This window comes from Pelodiscus sinensis, chromosome 26 (assembly GCF_049634645.1).
Source record: "Pelodiscus sinensis isolate JC-2024 chromosome 26, ASM4963464v1, whole genome shotgun sequence".
Classification (NCBI taxonomy): domain Eukaryota; kingdom Metazoa; phylum Chordata; order Testudines; family Trionychidae; genus Pelodiscus; species Pelodiscus sinensis.
This window is the reverse complement of record NC_134736.1, coordinates 20,602,845-20,623,622: the sequence shown is the minus strand read 5'-3', so window position 1 is coordinate 20,623,622 and position 20,778 is coordinate 20,602,845. Positions and strand designations below refer to the sequence as shown.

The window sequence follows — 20,778 nt, the reverse complement described above, 5'->3', positions numbered from 1 at the left end:
TCATTTGTATTGGAAGCAGAAAATTATCCATGAGAATTTTTATTTCTTCTGGCTTTAAATGTTTTCTTTCCTTCAGTTCCAGTCTCTTCTGTTTCTCATTCGAGGTTTCTAAGAGCATACTTCACAGGTCAAATCCCAGGGGATGAGAATTTCTGCTCCTAATAATATGTACAGCAGATTCACGACTTTGGCTTGCAAAATCCTCCTCTTGTAGTTCAACGGCCTCTCCATTCCCATTTGTGGCCTGGGGAGAAGAAGCTGGATATTGTAGCCTTAGCACAAGTTTAGAAGGTCAAGTCCACATCAGCACTGTACAGGAACATGTCTCTCCTCTGTACACAGATCTTGCCTTTAGATCATTGAGATTCTGCTTCATCTCTTTCATTCAGCCATTCTCCTTTGAGCGTGGGGCAGCATTTCTTAGGGTTTCCCGCTGTGTTGGTTGATGCTCTTTGCCTTCATTTACAAATGACTGTTATATGCTCCATTATATTTCCTGGCATAGAAGTTAAGCCGAGTGGTCTCCACTTTCTTGGGTTGTTCCTATTTCCCCTTTTATAGATAGACACTGTATTTGCCCATTTCCAGTCTTCTGGTATCTCTCCCAACCTTAATGACCTTTCAAAGACGACAGGTAAAGGCTCAGATACCTCCTCTATCAACTCCTTGAGCATTCTAGGATGCGTTTCATCCATCCTTGGTGACCTGAAGACATTTCATTTTTCTTACTAATTTTTCATTTCTTCTGTTTTTTAGTTTAACTTCTAAACCTCCCCCATTCCCACTAGCATCCACTACCTTAGGCATCTCGTGGTCAAACTTGTTGGTGAAAACTGAAACAAAGTGTCAGTAAGCACCTCTGCCATTTCCAGGTTTCCTGTTATTGCTCCCTCCGCACTGAGCAATGGGCCTACCCTGACCTTTGTCTTCCTCTTGCTTCTCACATATTTGTAAAATCTCTTTTTGTTACCCTTTATGTCTCTAGCTAGACTGAGTTAGTTTTGTGCATTCGCCTTTCTCATGTGGCCCCTGCCTAGCTGTGTTGTTTTCTTGTATTCGTCCTTTGTTATTTGACCTAGTTTCTACTTTTTATACAACTCCTTTTTAATTTTTGGATCGTGTAGGAGCTCCTAGTGAAGCCAAGGTGGACTCTTCCTGTACTTTCCATCTTTCCTGCTCAGTGGAATAGTTTGCTTTTGGGCCCTAATAATGTCCCTTGGACAAACTGCCAGTTGTCTTCCGCTCTTTTTCCTCTTCATCTTGCTTCCCATGCGAAACTTACGTACCACCTCTCCGAGATTACTAAAATCTGCCTTCCTGAAATCCACTGTCTCTATTTTGCTTTTCTCTCCTCTACCTTAGAATCGGGACCTCTCTGATTTCATGATCTCTATCACCCAAGCTGCCTTCCACTTTCAAATTTCAACCAGTTCCTCTCTATTTGTTGAAATCAAATCTAGAGCAGCTTTCTCAGCCTTCTGAAATAAAAAATTGTCTCCAATGCAGTCCCTGCACTGCTGCCTCTGGGATGAAGTGCTGAGCTGAGTACCAAGATGGAGTGGACCACATGGTATATTTATATGCCTCTTTCCTGGTTTCTTCTTGGCTGCAGCAGCTCTCCTGGCACAGTGTCCCTGTGTTCCCTGCTGGCAGCCCTTAGGTGTCAGGCCTCATTCTTGAGGTGTATCCTTGGCCTATTGAGTGCCATTGTTCCACACAGCCTCACTAATTAGCATGTCCATAGGCCAGGCTCTGCCCAATCCTCAAGCACATTCAGAGAAATATTCAGTATCCATACAAAGTACAGTAAAACTCCGATGGTCCAGCATCTGATGGTCCGGCACTCCTGATGGTCCAGCACCATCAGGAACCCGGAAGTGCTCTGGGCAGCTGGACCATTGGAACTGGTCTGCCCCCGGCTTCCCTGATTCAGACGCTGCTGAAACTGACCAGCGGCTGAATCGGGGAAGCTGGGGGCAGAGCAGTTGGAGTGCTGCCCGGTAGGTCCCATAGCGCTGCCCCTTGGGGCTGCGGGACCAACTGGCTGCACCCCAGCTGCTCTGCCCCAGGCATCCCCCAGAACAGCTGGGGTGCTGCCGGGTTGGTCTCACAGCGCCAAGGGGCGGCGCTACCCGACCAACCCGGCAGCACCCTGGCTGCTCTGCAGCTGGCATCCCAATTCAGCAGCTGCTGAAACTGACCAGCAGTGGCTGAATCGGGGATGCCTGGAGCAGAGCTGGACCATGGGAAGGGGGGGCTAAGACAGGTCTGGGGTGGCATCTCCCCCCATCCCACCCCAGACCCCTCATAGCCCCCCCTTCCGATAGTCCGGTATAGCTGATAATCCGGCATCCCCTGGGTCCTAAAGGTACCAGATTATCAGAAGTTTACTGTACATGCTTATAATTTCACACACAGACATTGTACAATCACATGAATAGCGTACATAGGATTAGCAGACAGTAAGCTTCTATTCAACACCTCACATGGCCCCCTTTATACCACTTTTGGGGCAAACACACCCCCATGGGTGCAGCAGTGATCTGGCTGCTCCCCTCAAAATCCAGGAACGTGACACATGCCTGTAGAAACCTTTCTAGTTACCCGTCACATCCCTTGCTAGCTACAAATCCAATTGTGCTTTTTCCTTCAGGACGACTCCCTTTTATTCTCAAGTATATTTAGACTCCTCCCAAGTCATCTCTCCAAGTTTCCACTTCTTATAAACTTCCTGTTTGTGTTTAAGATCACGAAGGATTTCCCTGCTAAGCCCATCTGGTTGTCCACCATATTTGCTTTTGTTACTGTGCATCGGGATGCTTTGGTCTTGTGCCTTCATTAAGGCTTCTTTAAAATCCTGCCAGCTCTCCTGGACTCCTTTCCCCTTCATGTTAGCACCTCAGGGAATCCTGCCCATCACTTCCCTGAGGGAACCAAGTCTGCTTTTCTGAAGGCCAGTCCCCTCTTCTGCCTGGGTTGGTGGGCTGGAGTGGACCCCTAGCATGACATCACCCTTCTTTTTACCTAACCCAGACACTCTTAACAAGTCTGTCTTCTACGCCTATCTCCACCTCAGCCCCGTGTACATTCTTAATAGATACGGCAACACCTCCTCCCTTTTATCCCTGCCTGTCAGTCCTGGGCAAGCTGTACCCTTCGGTATCAATATTCCAATTGTGTGTATTATCCCACCAAGTCTCTGGGATACCAACTGGGTCATCCTTGTGTTTCTTTATTAGCACGTCAAGTTCTTCCTGCCTATTCCCCGTCCTCCTTGCCTTTGTACACCGGCATCTAAGATACCGATTGGATTTTGCCCCCCACTTCTGCCTTGTCCCTCCTTTCTCTCTGCTGTTATAGCCCATGATCCCTCCCATTTCCAACCCATCTCCCAGGTCTCCATGTTTTTCATTTGCCTGTGGGCTTTGGCCACCTGTCCCCATCAAAACTAGTTTAAAGCCCTTCTCATTAGGGGTATGTGTACACTACAATGTTAGTTCGAACTAACGGACGTTAGTTTGAACTAACATTCATAGCCGCTACACTAGCGCTCCGCTAGTTCGAATTTAAATCGATCTAGCGGAGCGCTTAGTTCGAACTAGGAAAACCTCATTTTACGAGGATTAAGCCTAGTTCGAACTTACTAGTTGGAATTAAGGGGTGTCTAGCCCCTTAATTCAAACTAGTGGGAGGCTAGCCCTCCCCAGGTTTCCCTGGTGGCCACTCTGGCCAACACCAGGGGGAAACTATTGTCCCCCTCCCGTCCCCAGACTCCTTAAAGGGGCATGGGCTGGCTACGGTGCCCGTGCCAGGTGCAAGCCTGCCAGCACCCAGCCAGCAGACCCTGCACCTGGCACGGCACAGAGCCACCCACCCGATGTCCCCCAGCCCACCCCCTCTTCCCGGGACCAGGCTGGCGGCTCCCGGGAGCTTGCCCTGGACCGCAAGAGGCGGGCACCTTCCTGGGCTAGTGTGGACATCGTGGACCTCGTCTACGATCTCCGCACTAGGCACAGGAAAGTGGCCGTCTAGGTCAGGAGAGCTGCCAGCCTGGCCACCCAGGAGCAGGTGTGCATGAAAATCAAGGGGGTCCACTGAGACCCCCGACCCTGAGCCCTGAGCTTACAATGGCCATCCTGGGTCAGACCAAAGGTCCATCTAGCCCAGTAGCCTGTCTGCCGACAGCGGCCAACCCTGGGGACCCTGGAGGGGATGGACCGAAGACAGTGACCAAGCCATTTGTCTCGTGCCATCCCTCTCCAGCCTTCTATCCTGTCCCCGCTCCATCTCCTCTTTTGTAAGCTGAACAGTCCCAGTCTCTGTAGCCTCTCTTCATCTGGGACCTGTCCCCAACCCCTGATCATGTTAGTTGCCCTCCCCTCTCCCAGCCTTTCTCTTCCCCTCTCCCACCTCCTTTTCCCAGTCTCCCCCAGTTTTTTTTCAATAAAGACAGAGTCAATGTTGGAAGAAACGTTATCTTTATTTTGTACATCAATAAGAAGGGGGGCTAGGGAAGGGTAAGTGGAAGGAGGTGAGGGAGGAATGGGGTACGAGCCCCCGATGGGGAGGACTGGGCTGGCTCTGCGGGCTTCTGGGGGTGGAAGCTCTCCTGCAGCCCCCCAATTGCCCCCTCTCCCCAGATGGCAGCCTGCAGCAAGTGCAGCCGGGCTGATGGCCGAGTGGTGTGATGTGCCCAGTGTGGGCACTCCGGGCACTCCAAGCCAGGACTGCTTTGCAAGCGGGGCACCCCTGAGAACTGTCTGTCCGGGGTGGGGATCGGGACCCTTTAAGCACAGCCCTCGGCTAGCCTGAGACAGCATCTCCACGCTCTAAGTCCTCCTCTGATGCCCTGCCGGCACTGCTTCCGGCCATCCTTAAGCCCTGTTCAGGGTCCACTCAATGTGGACTTGCTAGTTCGAATTAGCAAAACGCTAATTCGAACTAGTTTTTAGTTCTAGACGCGTTAGTTCGAATTAGCTTACTTCGAATTAACTAATTCGAACTAAGTTAGTTCGAATTAACGTTGTAGTGTAGACGTACCCTAGGTTAGCCACTCTGTGACCAAATACTCTCTTCCCCTTCCTCGAAAGGTGAACCCCATCTCTGCTTAGCAGTCCTTCTCAGAGCAGCGTCCCGTGGTCAAGGAGGCCAAAGCCCTCTTGGTGGCACCATCTTTACTGCCAGGCACTCTCCTCCAGGATGTACCTGTCTCTGCCTGGGCCCCGAAAATTGACAGGAAGGACTAAGGAGAACACCACCTGTGCACCAAACTCCTTCCCCTGTGCTCCCACAGCCCCGTAATCACCCTAGCTCCTCTCAAGGTCACACCTTGCAGTATCATTAGGGCCCACATGGATGAGAAGCAGGGGGTAGTAGTCAGGAGGTTGGATATTCCTCAGCAATGCCTCCGTAATATCTGGGATATGGGCCCCTGGCAGGCGGCATACCTCCCCAGATGACATGTCAGGGCAACAGATGGGTGCCTCAGGGGTGATTCCTTCTCTCCCTTATTCAAAACAACATAACAGTTCTCTGGAGCGATAGTGGAAGGGTTAGTAGCACAGGATGGAAAACACCAGACTGAAGAGAAGGAAATAGCTCATTGAGTTTTGCCACCAAAGGCAAATCAAGTATAAAACACTCCGGAGGATTTCACAAAAGCATGTTGCAAGTCTGTACAAAGCAAAACTGACTCCAAAGGGATCAGTTTCTGAGGCCCAGTGAGATTCAGAACTGCTTAAGAACAATCTATAATACATCTGATTTCACTGAACAATTACTATTTGCTGTGGTAGCTTCTAAAAGATAGTAACTATCTGGATTCCATCTGCTGAAGCCCAGAAAGGCACTACCCAGTGAATCACAGCTAGAATCCTAAATAATTCCAGTTAGATAGGCCAGTTTCTTCTGCCTCTTTGTCGACTTCCCAAAATAACAAATCCAAATCCTGTACAGTTTAGAGTAGGAATAATGTTAATTTAGTTAACCCACATGGCCCCTCCCTGGGAGCAGCTCAGAAGCCACCATGCCACCCGGGCCCCACAACCAGCACTGGGGACAGCAGAGAGATGCCAGGCTCAGCCTCCTACCCCCACTGAACCCACAACTAGCAACAGCTTCCCTTCCACCAGTAGGACGGCGACTGCAGGCCCAAAGCCGTTAAGAGCAAATGGAGGATGAACTTCAGCCACTTCTATAACTTGAGGGTCATCAGCCCCTAGAGTCCCAGGCTGTGAGGCCAGAAGGCACAGCCCTGCTCCCCGAGTCTGAGCTCCTGCACCACACAGGCCCTAGAAATTCCCCATAAGAATTCCTGTCACCCACAGCCCCATGTGTCTTCACCTTTGACTGGGTTCTATGGACCAGTTCTGGCTCTTAGAGAAGCGGATGGTTTCAATAGAGCGCTCTTGTATCTGAATCCTGGCAGATTAATGTCTTGCCTTTCCAGGGCAGAAAAACCCATCGGCTCCTTCTTTTTCTTCCAGGCTGTGTTCCTTCTTTGAAAGACTCACCTCAAGGGAGCACAGACACAGCCGAGTGCTCCGGGTGGTGGTCCAACCTGCAGCAGCCGAGGCATGCGCCGGCCTCAGCCAGCAGGAGCAGGCCTTGCCAGAGGAGCCCAAGAGAACCAGAGGCTCCTGGAAGATCCTGTCAGGCATAAGAAGACTCTGTGCCTGCAGCCAGTGTGGCAGCTCCCTGGCAGAGTTTGAGGAGGAGAGAAGAGCTTCCTCTCCCAGGCGGTGGACACACTTCTCCCTGAAGAAGAGGAAGAAGAACTCAGCGGAGAAGCAGGAGGAGCAAGAGGAGGAGAAGCCACCGGAGAGCCCAGACAAAGACCAGCTGGATCTCACAGGTGAGGATACAACCCACCCGGTGAGAGGGGAGCATGTGAGGGACACTGACCCCAGTCACTGTACAAGCCTTGAGCATTAGGGCCGTCTCCTGGGACAGCGATGGGTTCCTCAGAGGCTGGAATCCATTGAGTGCCAGACGCTCTGGTACAGGGGGGCAGGTTCCTCCCTGAAGTGGGAAGAACAGACAATGGCAGGGCACAGCTCTCTGGGGGTCTGGCATCCCCAACCTAATCCGGCACCTCTCTCCCTTCCAGATACCCTACCCCAGCCGGCTCCTGCACCTTCCCTCCTGTTCAGACCTCACCGCCTCCAGCACCCAAAGTCCCAGGCCACTCCAGCACCCTACCCCCCACCCACACTCCCACCCTTACTCCCTCCTGCACCACTATCCTTATCCCATGCCCTGGCAGCCACCTCCCGCACACCGAACCCCTCATCTTGGACTCACCCCAAAAGCTAGGGCAGGTCATACAAATCTACTGTCACTGGTATGGAAAAGAGGTAATCTGGCCCATAGGAATCCTTGAACTCTGGTCCTCTCTTGTCTCCCTCCGCTCTCCATGGGGCTGGAGCAGCGGAGGGGTGAATCCTAACACCAAATCCCCCCCCCCCGCCCCTTTGCTTAATTATTTTGATTTTGATTAATAATGTTTCCTTTCTTACCAGTTATACACCTCCCAGCCCCGTGTTATAGATCCAGTCATCTTTCTCTGCCTGGATCCTCTATTTTGGGAGCTGGGCCCAGAAGGCTCAAGCAAATCCCCACCCCCCCTTCGATCTCCCCAGCAGGCCACCCAGCCTCTCCTGGAAATGGCTTGGGGAGCCACAATACAAATTTTGACTCAAGCAGGGGAGGGGGCTGCTCAGCTCCAAAAGTTTGAAACAGGAGCTCGGGCAGGGAGGGGGTAGCTCAGGGTGTAGAAAGAGGAGCAGCGAGGGGCTGTGTGTGAACAGGGGGTAACTACGTGCTGTGCCAGGAGGGCTCCCCTGCAGCCCCTGTTCCCTGAGGGCTCTGGTGGCCATGGAGCCAGGTCCCCTCTCACCGGCTGTCAGACAAGGGGGTAGGAGCAGTGTTCCCGCTAAGATTTTCCAACCTTGGGCCGACTGAATTTTCTCATGTGCAACACCAATATCGCGGTGGTGTGTGGTGTGTGGACCCAAACCCGTGGGTATAAATATGTATTTTCAATAGGCCGTGGGTGTGGAAGAAAATATATTGGGTGTGAATTGGGGAGAGCAGGGGCAAAGGAGCAGGCAGAGAATAAACAGAACTGAATGAGCATCTGGGGAGTGTAACGGGAGAAAACAGGATCCCTGCTGGGCCAATTCCCCAGCGGGAGGCAGGGGAGGAGGAGGATGCGAGGGAGGCTGCTGCCCTGTTCGCAGTTCACCGCGCAGGGAAGACTTGGAGCAAAGTAGAGAAGTTGGCCTGATCTGAAGGCGCCTGTAACCTCCCCAGCTTTCCCATGTGGGCGGTGGCAGCCAATGCAGCACAATTGATCCCTCCTCCCCTTCAGCATGGTCTGGGTCACATGATCCCCCAAGTACGTCCTGGCTCCCTGATTTGCTCCCCCAGCCAGTACGGACCCTGCAGGGGGCTGGGAGGGGTGGGGGGACCGGGGTGGAGGCTGGAGGCAGGACACCCTCCTCCACCACAGGAGAGCTAATGCCCCATGTCCTTCCCCAGCCAATCAGGAAAGGGATTCTCACGCAGCTTCCAGGGATCCTTGGATGGGAGCCGAGGGGCAGCTCCAACCCCCTGCGCCAGCAGCAGCTGCTGGAGAGGAGGGAACAGAACCGTTAAAAAGGGACCAGGGGTCACCCCGTCCAAAGGTCGCAGCAGCTCTCAACTGAGAACTGGGCTGGGCTGGGCCATCACTTCCTGGGGTGTCACACGGGAAACGAGGCCTGTTCCCATCACTGCAGGAAGGGGGCGAGGGCCGGGGAGAGGAGAATGCACCGTGGGAGAGACTCTGCCCCGAGGTGAGAGAAGCCCAGTGGGGAGAGCCCCCAGCTGAGAGTCATGGGAGCGGCGCTCTCTGCTCGGCCCTGCAAGCACCTTGCTGTGTGACCCTGGGCAAGTCACGTCAGGGCTCTGGGCCCCGTGTCCTGCTGTCGCCCAGGGTAACACATTCAAACCAGCGCGTCTCCTCTGCTCCAGGGGTGGAGAACGAGCTCTCCCAGAAGACACCCAACGGGGCAGAAGGGAGCGAAGAGGAGGAGGAACCAGACCGCCGGCCCACCCCATTAGCACAGAGCAGCGCCCACATGACTATGGTAATGAGGCTTGTGACTGAGCCAATGGGAAGCATCCCCTGTGGGGCGCGTGACTATGTGCCGGAGCCGGTGTCTCAGAGGAGAACGCCCAGCCCCCCCTCCGGCTCAGGGACCAAAGGAAACACTCCTACGTGTGACCAGCTCCCTGGAGCAAAGCCGTGTAATATGGGGGCTTTCTGGGAGCACCACGCCGAGGGTGGAAGCAGGGCACCTTGCTTTGAGACAGGGCTGCTGAGAGCCCAGAACGGGGGGGTCCTCCACTGCTAGGATCGGAACCCGTCCCAAACAGCACTTCTGTTCCCCGCACTGGCTAGTAAGAAGCCCTGCGAGCAACCCCCTTAGACACTCCTGTCCTCTGGGCCACCACCAGCACCACCCTCATACAGGTGAGAGGCTCTGAGTCCCAGTCCCACCAATTCCAAACAGGTTCCTCCCACCCCAGCGAACCAGCCACATGCCCAGGTCAATTTAAGACAGGACCATGCAGAACTTTCAAGACTAATAAGACGGTGGCTCTGGGGCCACTTCAGGCTTCAGTCCATAGCCGAGATCCTTCATAGATGATTATCAGGGGGGAGGACAGGAGTGACGACAAAACTGGGGGAACCCTCAGGGCCCCTTTATCCCCTTGCCCATGGGGCAGGAATCCCATTGTTCTCCTGTGAAAGTCTGTCCCAAGATGGAGTAGGTCACATGAGCACGTCACTGGCGCAGGCCTGACTCAGTCCTTCTCAGGCAGCAGCCTCCGCTTTTGCGCTGATCTGAACGATCACAGCAAATCTCATCATGTGTGATTGGCACCCCCCGAGGTCAGTGAAGTGCTGCCATTCACTTGCCTAGCGACCCTGTCGAGGCTGTTCCCCACTCCGGCACAACGAATGCAGAAGTTGGGGGTCTGCAAGAGCACTCCAGACCCTTGCCTGCACAGGCTCTGGTCCCAAAACACCCCCCCCCAAATCCTAATACCCATATTTTGGGGATGCTGCTGCCACCATCAAGTGCTTTGAACCCACAAACAGGGCTGGATACTTGAAACCAGCCCCAGGGGTACCCCAAGCTCTTTTTCCCAAAAGATTTTGGAAAAGAAAAGAGAAAAACAAGCTGCAGTCTCTGGTGGCTGACCCCTCAGTCAGAGGCATACAGGTCCACACAGACAGACCATCCTGGAGAGAACAGTCAACCAACACCAGTTAATCAGAGAAAAAGAAACAACTTTTAGCATGAAAATAAAGCTAGTTGCAAGCATAGTTGTCAGGGGTTCACACCCCAGTGTGCCTCAGTGCCCCCTGACTGTCCTCATATAGCCCCTCGCCGGGCAAGTTACAGTCTGTATGGGATGCTCATCATAGGCACTGGGGTTGTCTCAACTGCCCTGCTTACCTAGGCTGCCTCAAGGTTCGCCTCCAATCCAGGGCTTTGCCTCCAGCCCCTAGCCAGGGGAGCCTTGCTGGCCCTTCTCCAGCTATCGCTGGCTATCCCCAGCTTGTCTCCCTTCAAGGAGCTCCTGCCTTTTCTGCAGTCAGCTCTCTACTGCCCCCCTTGAGCAACCTGGGCTTCTCTATATATACGTGCCAGCTGGGCTCTCCCACGCCCTAAGGGGTTCAGCTGGCTTCTACCAGCCAGTCCCAGTCGTGCTGTCCTAGTTGTTTGCCAGCCGGACTCGCTCTAGTCCCAACTAGCTCCAGCTGGTCTCCTTTCTTCTAGCCCCGGCTCCGGGCCTGAGTCCTGGTGTTAAAGGGCCAGTGCAGGGCAGGCGCCCTGTCGCAATAGTACATCCGAGGGTACTGAGGGAGTTGGCAAATGTCATTGAGGAGCATTTGGCCATTATCTTTGAAAAGTCGTGGAGATCGGGAGAAATCCCGGATGATTGGAAAAAGGCAAATGTAGAGCCTATCTTCAAAAAAGGGAAGAAGGACGATCCAGGGAACTATAGGCCGGTCAGTCTTACATCGGTTCCTGGAAAAATCATGGAAGGGATCCTTAAGGAATCCATTTTGAGGCACTTGGATGAGAGGAAAAAGATTAGGAATAGTCAGAATGGATTCACAAAGGGCAAGTCGTGCCTGACCAATCTGATTAGCTTTCTATGATGAGGTAACTGGCTCTGTGGACGTGGGAAAGTCAGTGGATGTGATATACCTTGACTTTAGAAAGCCTTTTGATACGGTCTCCCACAATATTCTTGCCAGCAAGTTAAGGGAATGTGGATTGGATAAATGGACGGTAAGATGGATAGAAAGATGGCTAGAAGGCTGGGCCCAGCGGGTAGTGATCAATTGCTCGATGTCAGGATGGCGGTCGGTTTCTAGCGGAGTGCCCCAAGGTTCGGTTCTAGGACCGGTTTTGTTCAATATCTTTATTAATGACCTGGATGAGGGGATGGATTGCACCCTCAGCAAGTTTGCGGATGACACTAAGCTAGGGGGAGAGGTAGATACGTTTGAGGGCAGAGATAGGGTCCAGAGTGACTTAGGAAATTGGCGGATTGGGCCACAAGAAATCTGATGAGGTTCAACAAGGACAAGTGCAGAGTCCTGCACTTGGGACGGAAGAATCCCAAGCATATTTACAGGCTGGGGACCAATCAGCTAAGTAGTAGTTCTGCAGAAAAGGACCTGGGGGTTACAGTGGATGAGAAGCTGGATATGAGTCAACAGTGTGCACTTGTAGCCAAGAAGACTAATGGCATATTAGGTTGCATGAAGAGGAGCATTGCCAGCAGATCCAGAGATGTCCTTATTCCCCTTTATTCAGCTCTGGTGAGGCCACATCTAGAGTATTGTGTCCAGTTCTGGGCCCCCCACTACAAAAAGGATGTAGACGCATTGGAGAGGGTCCAGCAGAGGGCGACCAAAATGATTAGGGAGCTGGAGCATATGACTTATGAGGAGAGGCTGAGGGACTTGGGTCTGTTTAGTCTGCAGGAGCGAAGAGTGAGGGGGGAATTGATAGCAACCTGCAACTTCCTGAAGGGAGGTTCCAAAGAGGCTGGAGAGAGGATGTTCTCAGTAGTGACAGATGACAGAACAAGGAGCAATGGTCTCAAGTTGTGGTGGGAGAGGTCCAGGTTGGATATTAGGAAAACTATTTCACTAGGAGGGCAGTAAAGCACTGGAACGGGTTACCTAAGGAAGTAGTGGAGTCTCCATCCCTAGAGGAGTTTAAGTCTCAGCTTGACAAAGCCATGGCCGGGTTGATTTAGTTGGGATTGGTCCTGCCTAGAGCAGGGGTCTGGACTTGATGACCTTCTATGGTTCTATGATTCTACATTGGATAGATGGAAAGAGCCACCTTTTGAGACTGGTACCAAGGCAAAGTCCCTGGTCTGAAGACTTAGTTGGAAAAGGAAGGAAGAAAGAAAAAAACCATCTCAAACCCTAAGAAGCTCAGACATTAGTTTGACATCCCTAAAGAAGGAAAACAATAAATCCTGAGAGACGAGCTAAACTTTTCCCTCCTTACACGTTATAAGAAGTCTGTTTTTTGAGGAAGAACGGCTCTTGCACAAGAGGGGGTTTTGCAAAACAAGGGCTGCTCGTTAATTATGCAAATGGAGCGCAGCGATATTCCATGCCAAGCTTCATTTGCATAAGCTTTTCCTCAAGAAGGCTACATTGTAGATGTAGCCTCAGTCTCAGCTACTTCCTGTCCTGCCCGTGATTCCTGCCGGTTGGGAGGCAGCGCCACACGCTGCCGGGTGGGGAAGGCAGAGGGCGTTTCCATGAGGGCCCTGCACTCCGTCCTTTCCGCGCGGACACTATGGGCTACTAGAGCCGCTGGGCCCATCTGCTCAGGCCCAGGATGGAGGATGGAACATGGGGCATGTTCTCCAGTCACCCCTCTGCTGCCCTCCACAAGGGATCTGCAGGGCTCTGCCGGTTTATCAGCCAAAGGCAGGTCTCCTGAGTGCAGGGGTCGTGAGTTACAGGGGCCTGTGGTGCCCAGGGGACGGGGGAACCCTTGGCACCGGGCGAGGCTGCTCAATCAAAGGTCTCAGCAGGCTCCTCCATGCTCACTAGGCCCTGCCAGCCCCCAGGGAGCGAGTGTCCCAGGGCAGCTGCCCAGTGGAAATGCTCAGTCCCTACAGGCTCTGCCCCTGTTCATTGCAGACCCTCGGGGAGCCCCCTGCCTCAGCCCAGCCCACAGCCCTGCTGCTGGCAGCCGTGAAGGCTCTGACGGCCCCCGCCCTGGAGAGCTTTCGGGCGGCGGAGGAGGCGCTGAGAGCCACCGTGTCCCAGCACAGCGCCCACATGGAGCGAGTAAGAGACGCCCGGCGAGGGGCAGGGGCGTGTGGGGAGAGGGGCTGGGAGAACTGGCTCTGAGGAAACCGGCCCTGGGGCACAGGGTCCCGGTCTGGCAGGTCGGCTCAGCCCCTTTCCATTCGGTGCTGGGGTGGGCAGGTGTTTCCAGAGTTCTGTGCGCTGGAGCTTGGACACGTCCCTGGGGCCAGCCCAGCCCCACAGCAGGTGGGTCACAGCCCCACCCTGGAGCGCGGCACTGACAGAGTCTGCCGAGGGGTCGCCACGCTGGGCTCCCGGAGCGGACGGGGTTTCCTCACGTGCCCTGCAGGGCCCTCGTGTGACCCACCGGTGCAGCAGGAACCATTTGGCTTTGCACTTTGCCCCGGTGCCTGTGACGTGCGATCCTGCTGCCCGGCCCCACCGGCTCCGGTGCCCCCCCCCCCCGGAAATTAGACTGGTGCAGGCAGGGCTCTGCCCGAGTCCATTTCTACAGCCCCTTCCTAGGAGGTGTGAGCATCAGTCACTGCCCTGATCAGTTGAGCTCCATCGCCCTCTGGGGAGGCAGGAATTCTACCCGCGTGACACGGGGACCTGGGACCAAGAGCGGCTCAGTGACTTGGTGACGTTCCTGCCCTTCTCCGAGCGCCGTCTGCCAGGAGGGGTGACCTGGCAGGAGGCCGCTCTTGGGCAATCCCCCCCCTCAGCTTTCTGGCTGCCTCCAGGTGGGAGACGTCGTGGGAGAGATTTTCACCTGGCTGGACGACGTCGAGGACCCCAGAGCCAGAAGAGCCGCGCTGGGAACCATCGCCCTGCTGGCTCGCGCCCACCCCCGGGACGTGGTTCCAGCCTGTGTGGCCCACGCGCCGCCATGGGAGAGGTAGGGAGAGGCTGTTATCACCTCAGCCTGATTGCCCCTCCCTCCTCCTCCAGGGCAGAGCGCGGGAAAGGCCTGGCAGGCCACAGCGATGGAGCAAGCTCCCTGCTGGGCACGGGGCTGTCCCTGCCTCCTGAGAGGAGATGCCCAGGCCCAGCCCCTTGGAAACCAGCCCCTCCCCCTTCCCTGCCCAGAGTGCAGACGTGACAGGTCCCTGGAGAGTTCCAGCAGGCTCCTGATTTCTGTGGTCACCCCCCTTCCCGCCAGCTCCACCAGAGGGGCAGGACCAGGCTCTGGGGAGCATCCCTGGGCCGTGACTCCAGCGTAAATGTCACCGAGCAGCCTTTGGTGCAGGCTGGGCTGGGTGGTGTCACGCTGTGCGCAGCCCCAGGGCAGTTACTGGAAGCAGCGGCACAGGCTGCAGGAGCAATGAGGCTTCTGGGGAAGGGAATAAATGAAGAGCTCATGGAAGGGACTCACCTGCCTCAGCCTCCCAGCCCCCGGGCGTCTCCTCTAAGGGCCCCCTTTCCCGCCGGCCTTCCCAGCCTCTCCCTGGGGACACAAGGGGGGGCAAGCAGGGACGCTCTGATTTCGGTTTCTGACCTTGCAGAGGTGCCAGGGAGCTGTGGAAGGCCTTGGGGGAAGAAGCACAGCTCTCCCGGCACGTGCTGCACCAGCTGCTGGACAAGCTCCGGAAGAGCCACCGGGAGGAGAGGAGCCGCAGCGTGTCTCTGGCCGTAAGTGAGACTGGCGCTGTCACGTAGCGAACTCGCCACCGAACACGGAGGCCCCTCACTTGGAGCTCAACCCCGTGTGCGTCCCAATGCTCCAAATCAACCCTGCAGCTCCCTGCACACAGGGCTTAACTCCCTGTGCTCCAAATCAACAGGGCAGCTCCCTGCACACAGGCCTAGCAGCCAGAGGTGTGTTAGAACTCCTGGTGGGATTGGTGTGGAGGGCCAGGGGGACCCAGGCCACCCTCTCCACCGGGTCCCAGTGCACCCTGTCAGCGTTGGAGTGGGGCACCACTAGCTGGGTGGGGAATCCAGCCGAAAGACGCCAAGCACCCGGGGTTCAACTACCCGCCCTGGGCTGCTTCCTGCCAGCTTCTCTCCCATCCTGAGCGCCGTCTCTTTCCTCCAAACCGGGGCTTCTGCTGCGGTTCCCTGCTGACTGGTGACGGCGTCCGGGTGCACAAGCGCTTCTCCTCGGGAGCCCCAGCGGCACCTCTGCCCCCGTAGGTGTCTGCCCTTTCTGAGCTGCTCCACCGGCCTTTCTAGCTACCTCCAGCTGGAGCCCGCCCAGCACGCTTGTGGGGGTGCGACCTTCTCTGCTAGGCAGCCAGGCTTCACCTCTGCAGCCCCAGTGCAGGGTCGGGACACCATGTGTCAGGGCTGATCTCCACCCTGAGCACAGAACGTAGGGACCTGCAAGAAAACTTAAAAAAATGAAGCCTGGTCTTTGCAGTCGCTGCTTACAAAACTCCCCAGAGTCACAAATTTACTAACTTTGGGGGGAGCTTCCACCATCAAATGACTTATCCTTAAACACAGAGACCTTCCCTTGCTGGGAGTTTTAACCCAATAAGAACAGTTGGAGGGTGAGTTTGTCAGAGGCTCGATTGTGTGTTAAAACTACGGATGCGTTTCTTGTTATTTGACATTTGTAATTCACTTTGCTCTGCCCTTTCTCACTTGCAAACACATAAATCCCACAGCTTGTGCTTAATAAAATCACTTTTGTTCACTGTCAAGCGTTGTGTAAACAGTTGTGACCTCAGACCACAATAGACTCAATGTCTGTATAGCTCTGGGGGCGGGGGAGGGTCTCTGCTCTGTGCCTCGGCTGGGGGAGACCAGGAGACCTGGCCCAGCAGGACAGTGTAGCGAGAAGCTCTTGAGTGCCAAGAAGCGAGTGTCAGCGGCTTTGCCAGCGCTCTGGGAAACGCCCCCAAGGAGTCTTCTGTGATCGCGCCCGTGACACGGATCCTGCCGGGGGCAGGCAGGAATGGGCAGCGACACCGCCCAGTGCCCCTCACTGAAACTGTCTCCCTGCTTGAGGACTACGTGGCCTCAGAGGAGCCAGGGAAGCCAGACCCCAAGCCGGGGCATCTGAGAGAGTCAAAGAAGCAGCACGGTCGGGGTCCCTCTAACTGGGGCAGGAGGATTTGAACCCGACCCGGCAGAAGTTCCCATTGACCCTGGTGAAGTAGTTTGGGATCTTGGGGGGATGTTCTCCAAGAGCAAAGGAGTGACCCAACCCTCCAAGGCCTGGCAGCAAGGGGCAGACACAAGCCAGGGAGATGGTCAACCTCAGTGCTGGCTCCAGGGTCCCGGTTTGAGATCAGCAAGGACCTTCTTAATCGCCGGGTCCAGCACCCACTGACCAAGACCGACATCTGCCAACTACTGCTCCTGTGACTGCTCTGCCAGGAGTTGTTGTGCCTGGGACGTGCAGTGCCCTGGGCCAGACCCTTCGGGAGAGAGAAAACTCTACAGAGAGTAGCCCGGCAGGTTTTCTGGCTGGGGAGGAAGCACGTGCCCCGAGTGCCAGAAAAGCAGCCCAATAGTGATCAATGCAGGACCACTGATGCCCTTATCCCTGGCAGGGACACCTTGTGAGAAGATTGGCTTAGATCTGGTGGAACCCTTCTAGAAGAGCAGGATGGACCATTAGTCCACCTCCGTGCTAGTGGGCTACACCGAGATCTTTTATAGGGGGAAAGGCAGTACGCCGCATCGATTGAGAATACAACAGTTGCTTATGCTTTTCAAACAGACACAAAACATCATGCATACACAGTTCTGCCAGATGATATAGTTACCAGTCCAGAGTCTGTGTCAATCTAGTGGCCAGGTAGATTGAGCACAGGGGGGAGCAGGGCCTTGTCGGTCGATCGATCCGATACTCCTCTCCAGATAGTGTGGCAGACGAACGCAAAGTTCCATAGCAAAGCACCCTGCTTTATATATTCCTTCTTCTTGTTAAAATCCATGGATCTCGCTCTGTCCGCTTGTGACCGGAATGTTATCTTTTGATGTGAGTGTTCCCAGAACATCTCTCGAAGGTTCATCCTGTTGTCAATCGTCCTTTCGGGTGGCTTGCTCCGCTCTAAGGCTCATCAATCTGCCAATTATTCAATCTTCTCATGAGTAGGGGTACGCATTGGTGGTTATAGATGACTCCTCTGCAGTCAGGTTGTCTCATCCTCAGGACTTCGCTCACACTCGCTCAACCCCCTCCTTTGACCATCTGGTTCTAAAGCCATATAACTTTGCATCTTATCTCAACACATTCACACTTCTTACATGCACAAGTCTCCGGGGTTACAGAACTGCATGAAAAAGCAAAACCATTGTAAATTAAACAATTACAGCTTGGCCTTCAACATTCGCAGAATTCCTCTAATCTTACTAACACAGCCAAAATACCCAGAACTGGTTTTCTACTTCGGAACAAAGAAAATAGACCTTCAACTGAAAGGACTTGATTTGTAAACTATTAAATGTATATTAATATATATATATGCCTTATATTGCTATATTACTGCTACGTTACTATACCTAAAATAAGAAATAAAAAAGAAAAAAACTCAATCCTAACAACGCTACCCGGTGCCCCAGACAGTCCCCCCACGAGCTGTTATTGCCAACGAACTCCTGAAGGTGCTTGCGAGGGTCGGGCTGCTGTGAGAGACGTTTAATGGACCAAGGGCCTAATGTGACCTGAAAACTCATGGCAGAACTATGCTGCTTCTCGAACATTCACACCCCTAGAGCCTCGGTCTGCCCCCACAGACAGGTGGGTGAGAAGAGGGATTCAACGAGACACAAAACTGCCGTGGAAGTTCATGGAAGATGATCCTCGACACAAGGATAAGTTGCTACCTTGGGCCCAGAACACACAAGCAGCCCAGCACGATGGGGGAGTGAAAACGAGGACCTGCAAACCGGGACCTGCTGGAAAGCCAGTCGCTGGGAGCAACGTGGGGTCTGGACTGAAACTGCATCGACCTCCCAGCATCGCCCCGGCTCCCTGCTGCTTGTGGCACTGGAGTTACTCAGGCAGCAGAGGGATCGTGGGATGCCCTGTACATGCGCCTAGAAGTTTGGGTCTCCTCATGATGGTGTCGCCCCCTCCGGTCAGGCCTGGGAAGGCGAAGGGCGAGGGCTAGGCCATGGAGAGAGATAATGGAGAATAATGTCAGCTGGACTCTTCTGATCTTTCCAAGAGGTTCCCTTCTGTGCCCATTCTAGCAATGGAAGACAGGTCGGGGGCCATCACATCTCCCCTCCCCCCTGAGGAACTAACCCTCCTTCCTCAGAAGCCACAAGGATGTGAGAAACGGCACCAGCATGACAGCAAAATGCCATGGGAGCGGATGGGAGGTGGGGTCAGCTCAGTGACTTTTCTGTCTCGTTCTGACTCCAGGCTATGGACACGCTCTATGAGATCTTTTTCCTGTGGGGATACCGAGAAGCCATCTTGCAAATGTTTCCTCACTTGCTCTTCCTCTGCGTCAGGCAGGTGCAGCATGTGCTGGACCTGCGCCTGCCAGGGACCTGGATGGCCAGCCAGAAATCCAGCCCTGAGGGATCCAGCCGCCTCAGCCCCTTGAGGTAACGGCAGAAAGGAAGGGGAAGAACAGATTTGATCTGCTGCACCCGCAGGTCACACACGGCCCCTGCGGAGCCCAGGCGCAGTTCTGGGCAGGTCTGTCTGGGGGGAGCGGTGCTGGGCACCCGTGTGCTTGTGAGTCACGCTTGCTCCTCTGACCCCGCCCACAGGCCGGCTCCTTCCCAGCACAGGCAGGGACCACGTCGGTACCTCCCCATGCGCCACCTGCAGCACTGGGGCCCAGCCTGGCAGGGGGGCCGTGTCACAGGCAGGCAGGAGCAAGAGGGACCATGAAGCTGATTCCGTGTGGACTCCCCTGGGGGGAGCCGGGGAGCCCGAAGGCACCTCAGCTGCTGCAAACGGGCAGAGTTTTGCTCCCTCGCACCAACTAAGGATCTGGCCCATGTGCCCAGTGACCTGGTGCCGGCCCCAGCGAAGAGTCGGGTGTTGGACCATTGGGAGCGAGGGCACCGAGCATCTGCAGAAGCTGCAGTGTCGCCACCTGCCAAAACCTCAGTGAGCCCCGACAGGGTGCTGGGTCCATCCCGGGGGAAACCGGCTACTGCTGACCATGCCTTGTGCCCCAGGACTTGAGCGGGTTGGGCTGCAGTAGATTTCTGACACCAGGATTTTTTTTTCTTTTTGAGTTTAGCACGTCCCTGGAGGCCGTGAAGACCCTCTTTTCCATGCCCAGATACTGGAAGGAATTTGCCAGTATCCAGTTACAGCAGGGCTGGGAAATGATCGCCTCCCGCCATCACTTCTCCCGAGGGGTGGGCTTGATCGCAAGGTAGGAGTCTCAAGTTTCCTCTTCCTGCGGCCTGTCTGGGCAATGGGAGTTGGGCGGGAGATCCTCCTCTGCCCCAGCCGGCCCTCTCAGCCCCGCAATGGGGGAGGGACTGTCTCTCCCTTTGGTAATCCCGGGGACTCTCCCTTTGCTCTTCCAGAACCATGGTCGAGCACCGGAACCCACAGGTCCCTGTGGTTCTCAGAGAGGCCATCGCCATCGTGCAGAGTCGGGAGGAGGAGGAGGCGCTGAGAGAAATCGCCCTGACTTTCTGCACCGAGGTGAGAGTCCGGAGCGGCCTGGCACACGTGGGCTTGTGCAGAGCAGCTCAGACCCCTCCTGGGCCAATAGGGGCTGGGGCCCATGGCCAGCGGTTCAGCAATCTCACAGCCAGCCAGCTCCTCTGCCCACGCAGATACTAGCGGGACTGGGCAGAGTGGAGGGGGGCAGGGTGAGATTGCTCCTGGCTGCATGCACCTCCCTGGGACATGTGACAAGAGGAGATGTTTCTCCAGCACCCCAAGCCCGGGCCTCTCTCCTCGCCTTCCCCTGGGGTTTCTTTTTCCTCTGCCACAGCGCTCTGCCCAGGACGCTTAGCGGTCCCCAGAGAGTCCTCTGTCCCTGGAGTTCATTAGGCGCTTGTGGATTAGTTGCCCTTCTAGGAATGGACCATTTCAAACACCAGCCACTGGCTCCTTCACTCCAGAGATTTTGTGCAGCAGAAAGTGGCCAGTTGGCAAAGATGATGGAGCAGGCACAGACCAAAGGCAGATTTCTGCTCCTTAGCCTGACGCTGATTTTCTCTTTCCAGTTTCTCCAGAGTCCTTCCATCCTCAGCACTGTCACCAAATCAGACCTCCAGGAACACCTGATGGAATGGACCCGAGACAACAACCCTGCGATACGGAGGCTCTGTCTGCGAGGCCTGGCCAGTGTTCTCTTCTGGCCGGGGAAGGTGAGGGGCCTGGCTTGCCCGGCTGGGGGATAACCGACACATCACTGTTGCAAGCCCTGCTTTATGTTTGCACCAAATCTTGGAGCACGTGGGCCATGTAAGATGTCGGTGCAAAGTTTCAGAGGGAGAGTCTCAGGGCTTGCTGGGGTATCCAGTGTGGGGAACAGCAGTGC

General features: G+C 54.9%; 1 long non-coding RNA gene across 1 annotated transcript; it reads left to right on the top strand.

Moving 5' to 3' along the window:
* Nucleotides 1-14,099: 14,099 nt before the first annotated feature.
* On the top strand, nt 14,100-18,745 carry LOC142820530 (uncharacterized). The gene is made up of 3 exons (XR_012897754.1): nt 14,100-14,249; nt 14,857-14,983; nt 18,678-18,745. It is a non-coding gene; the product is annotated as an uncharacterized LOC142820530 (long non-coding RNA).
* Nucleotides 18,746-20,778: the final 2,033 nt, after the last annotated feature.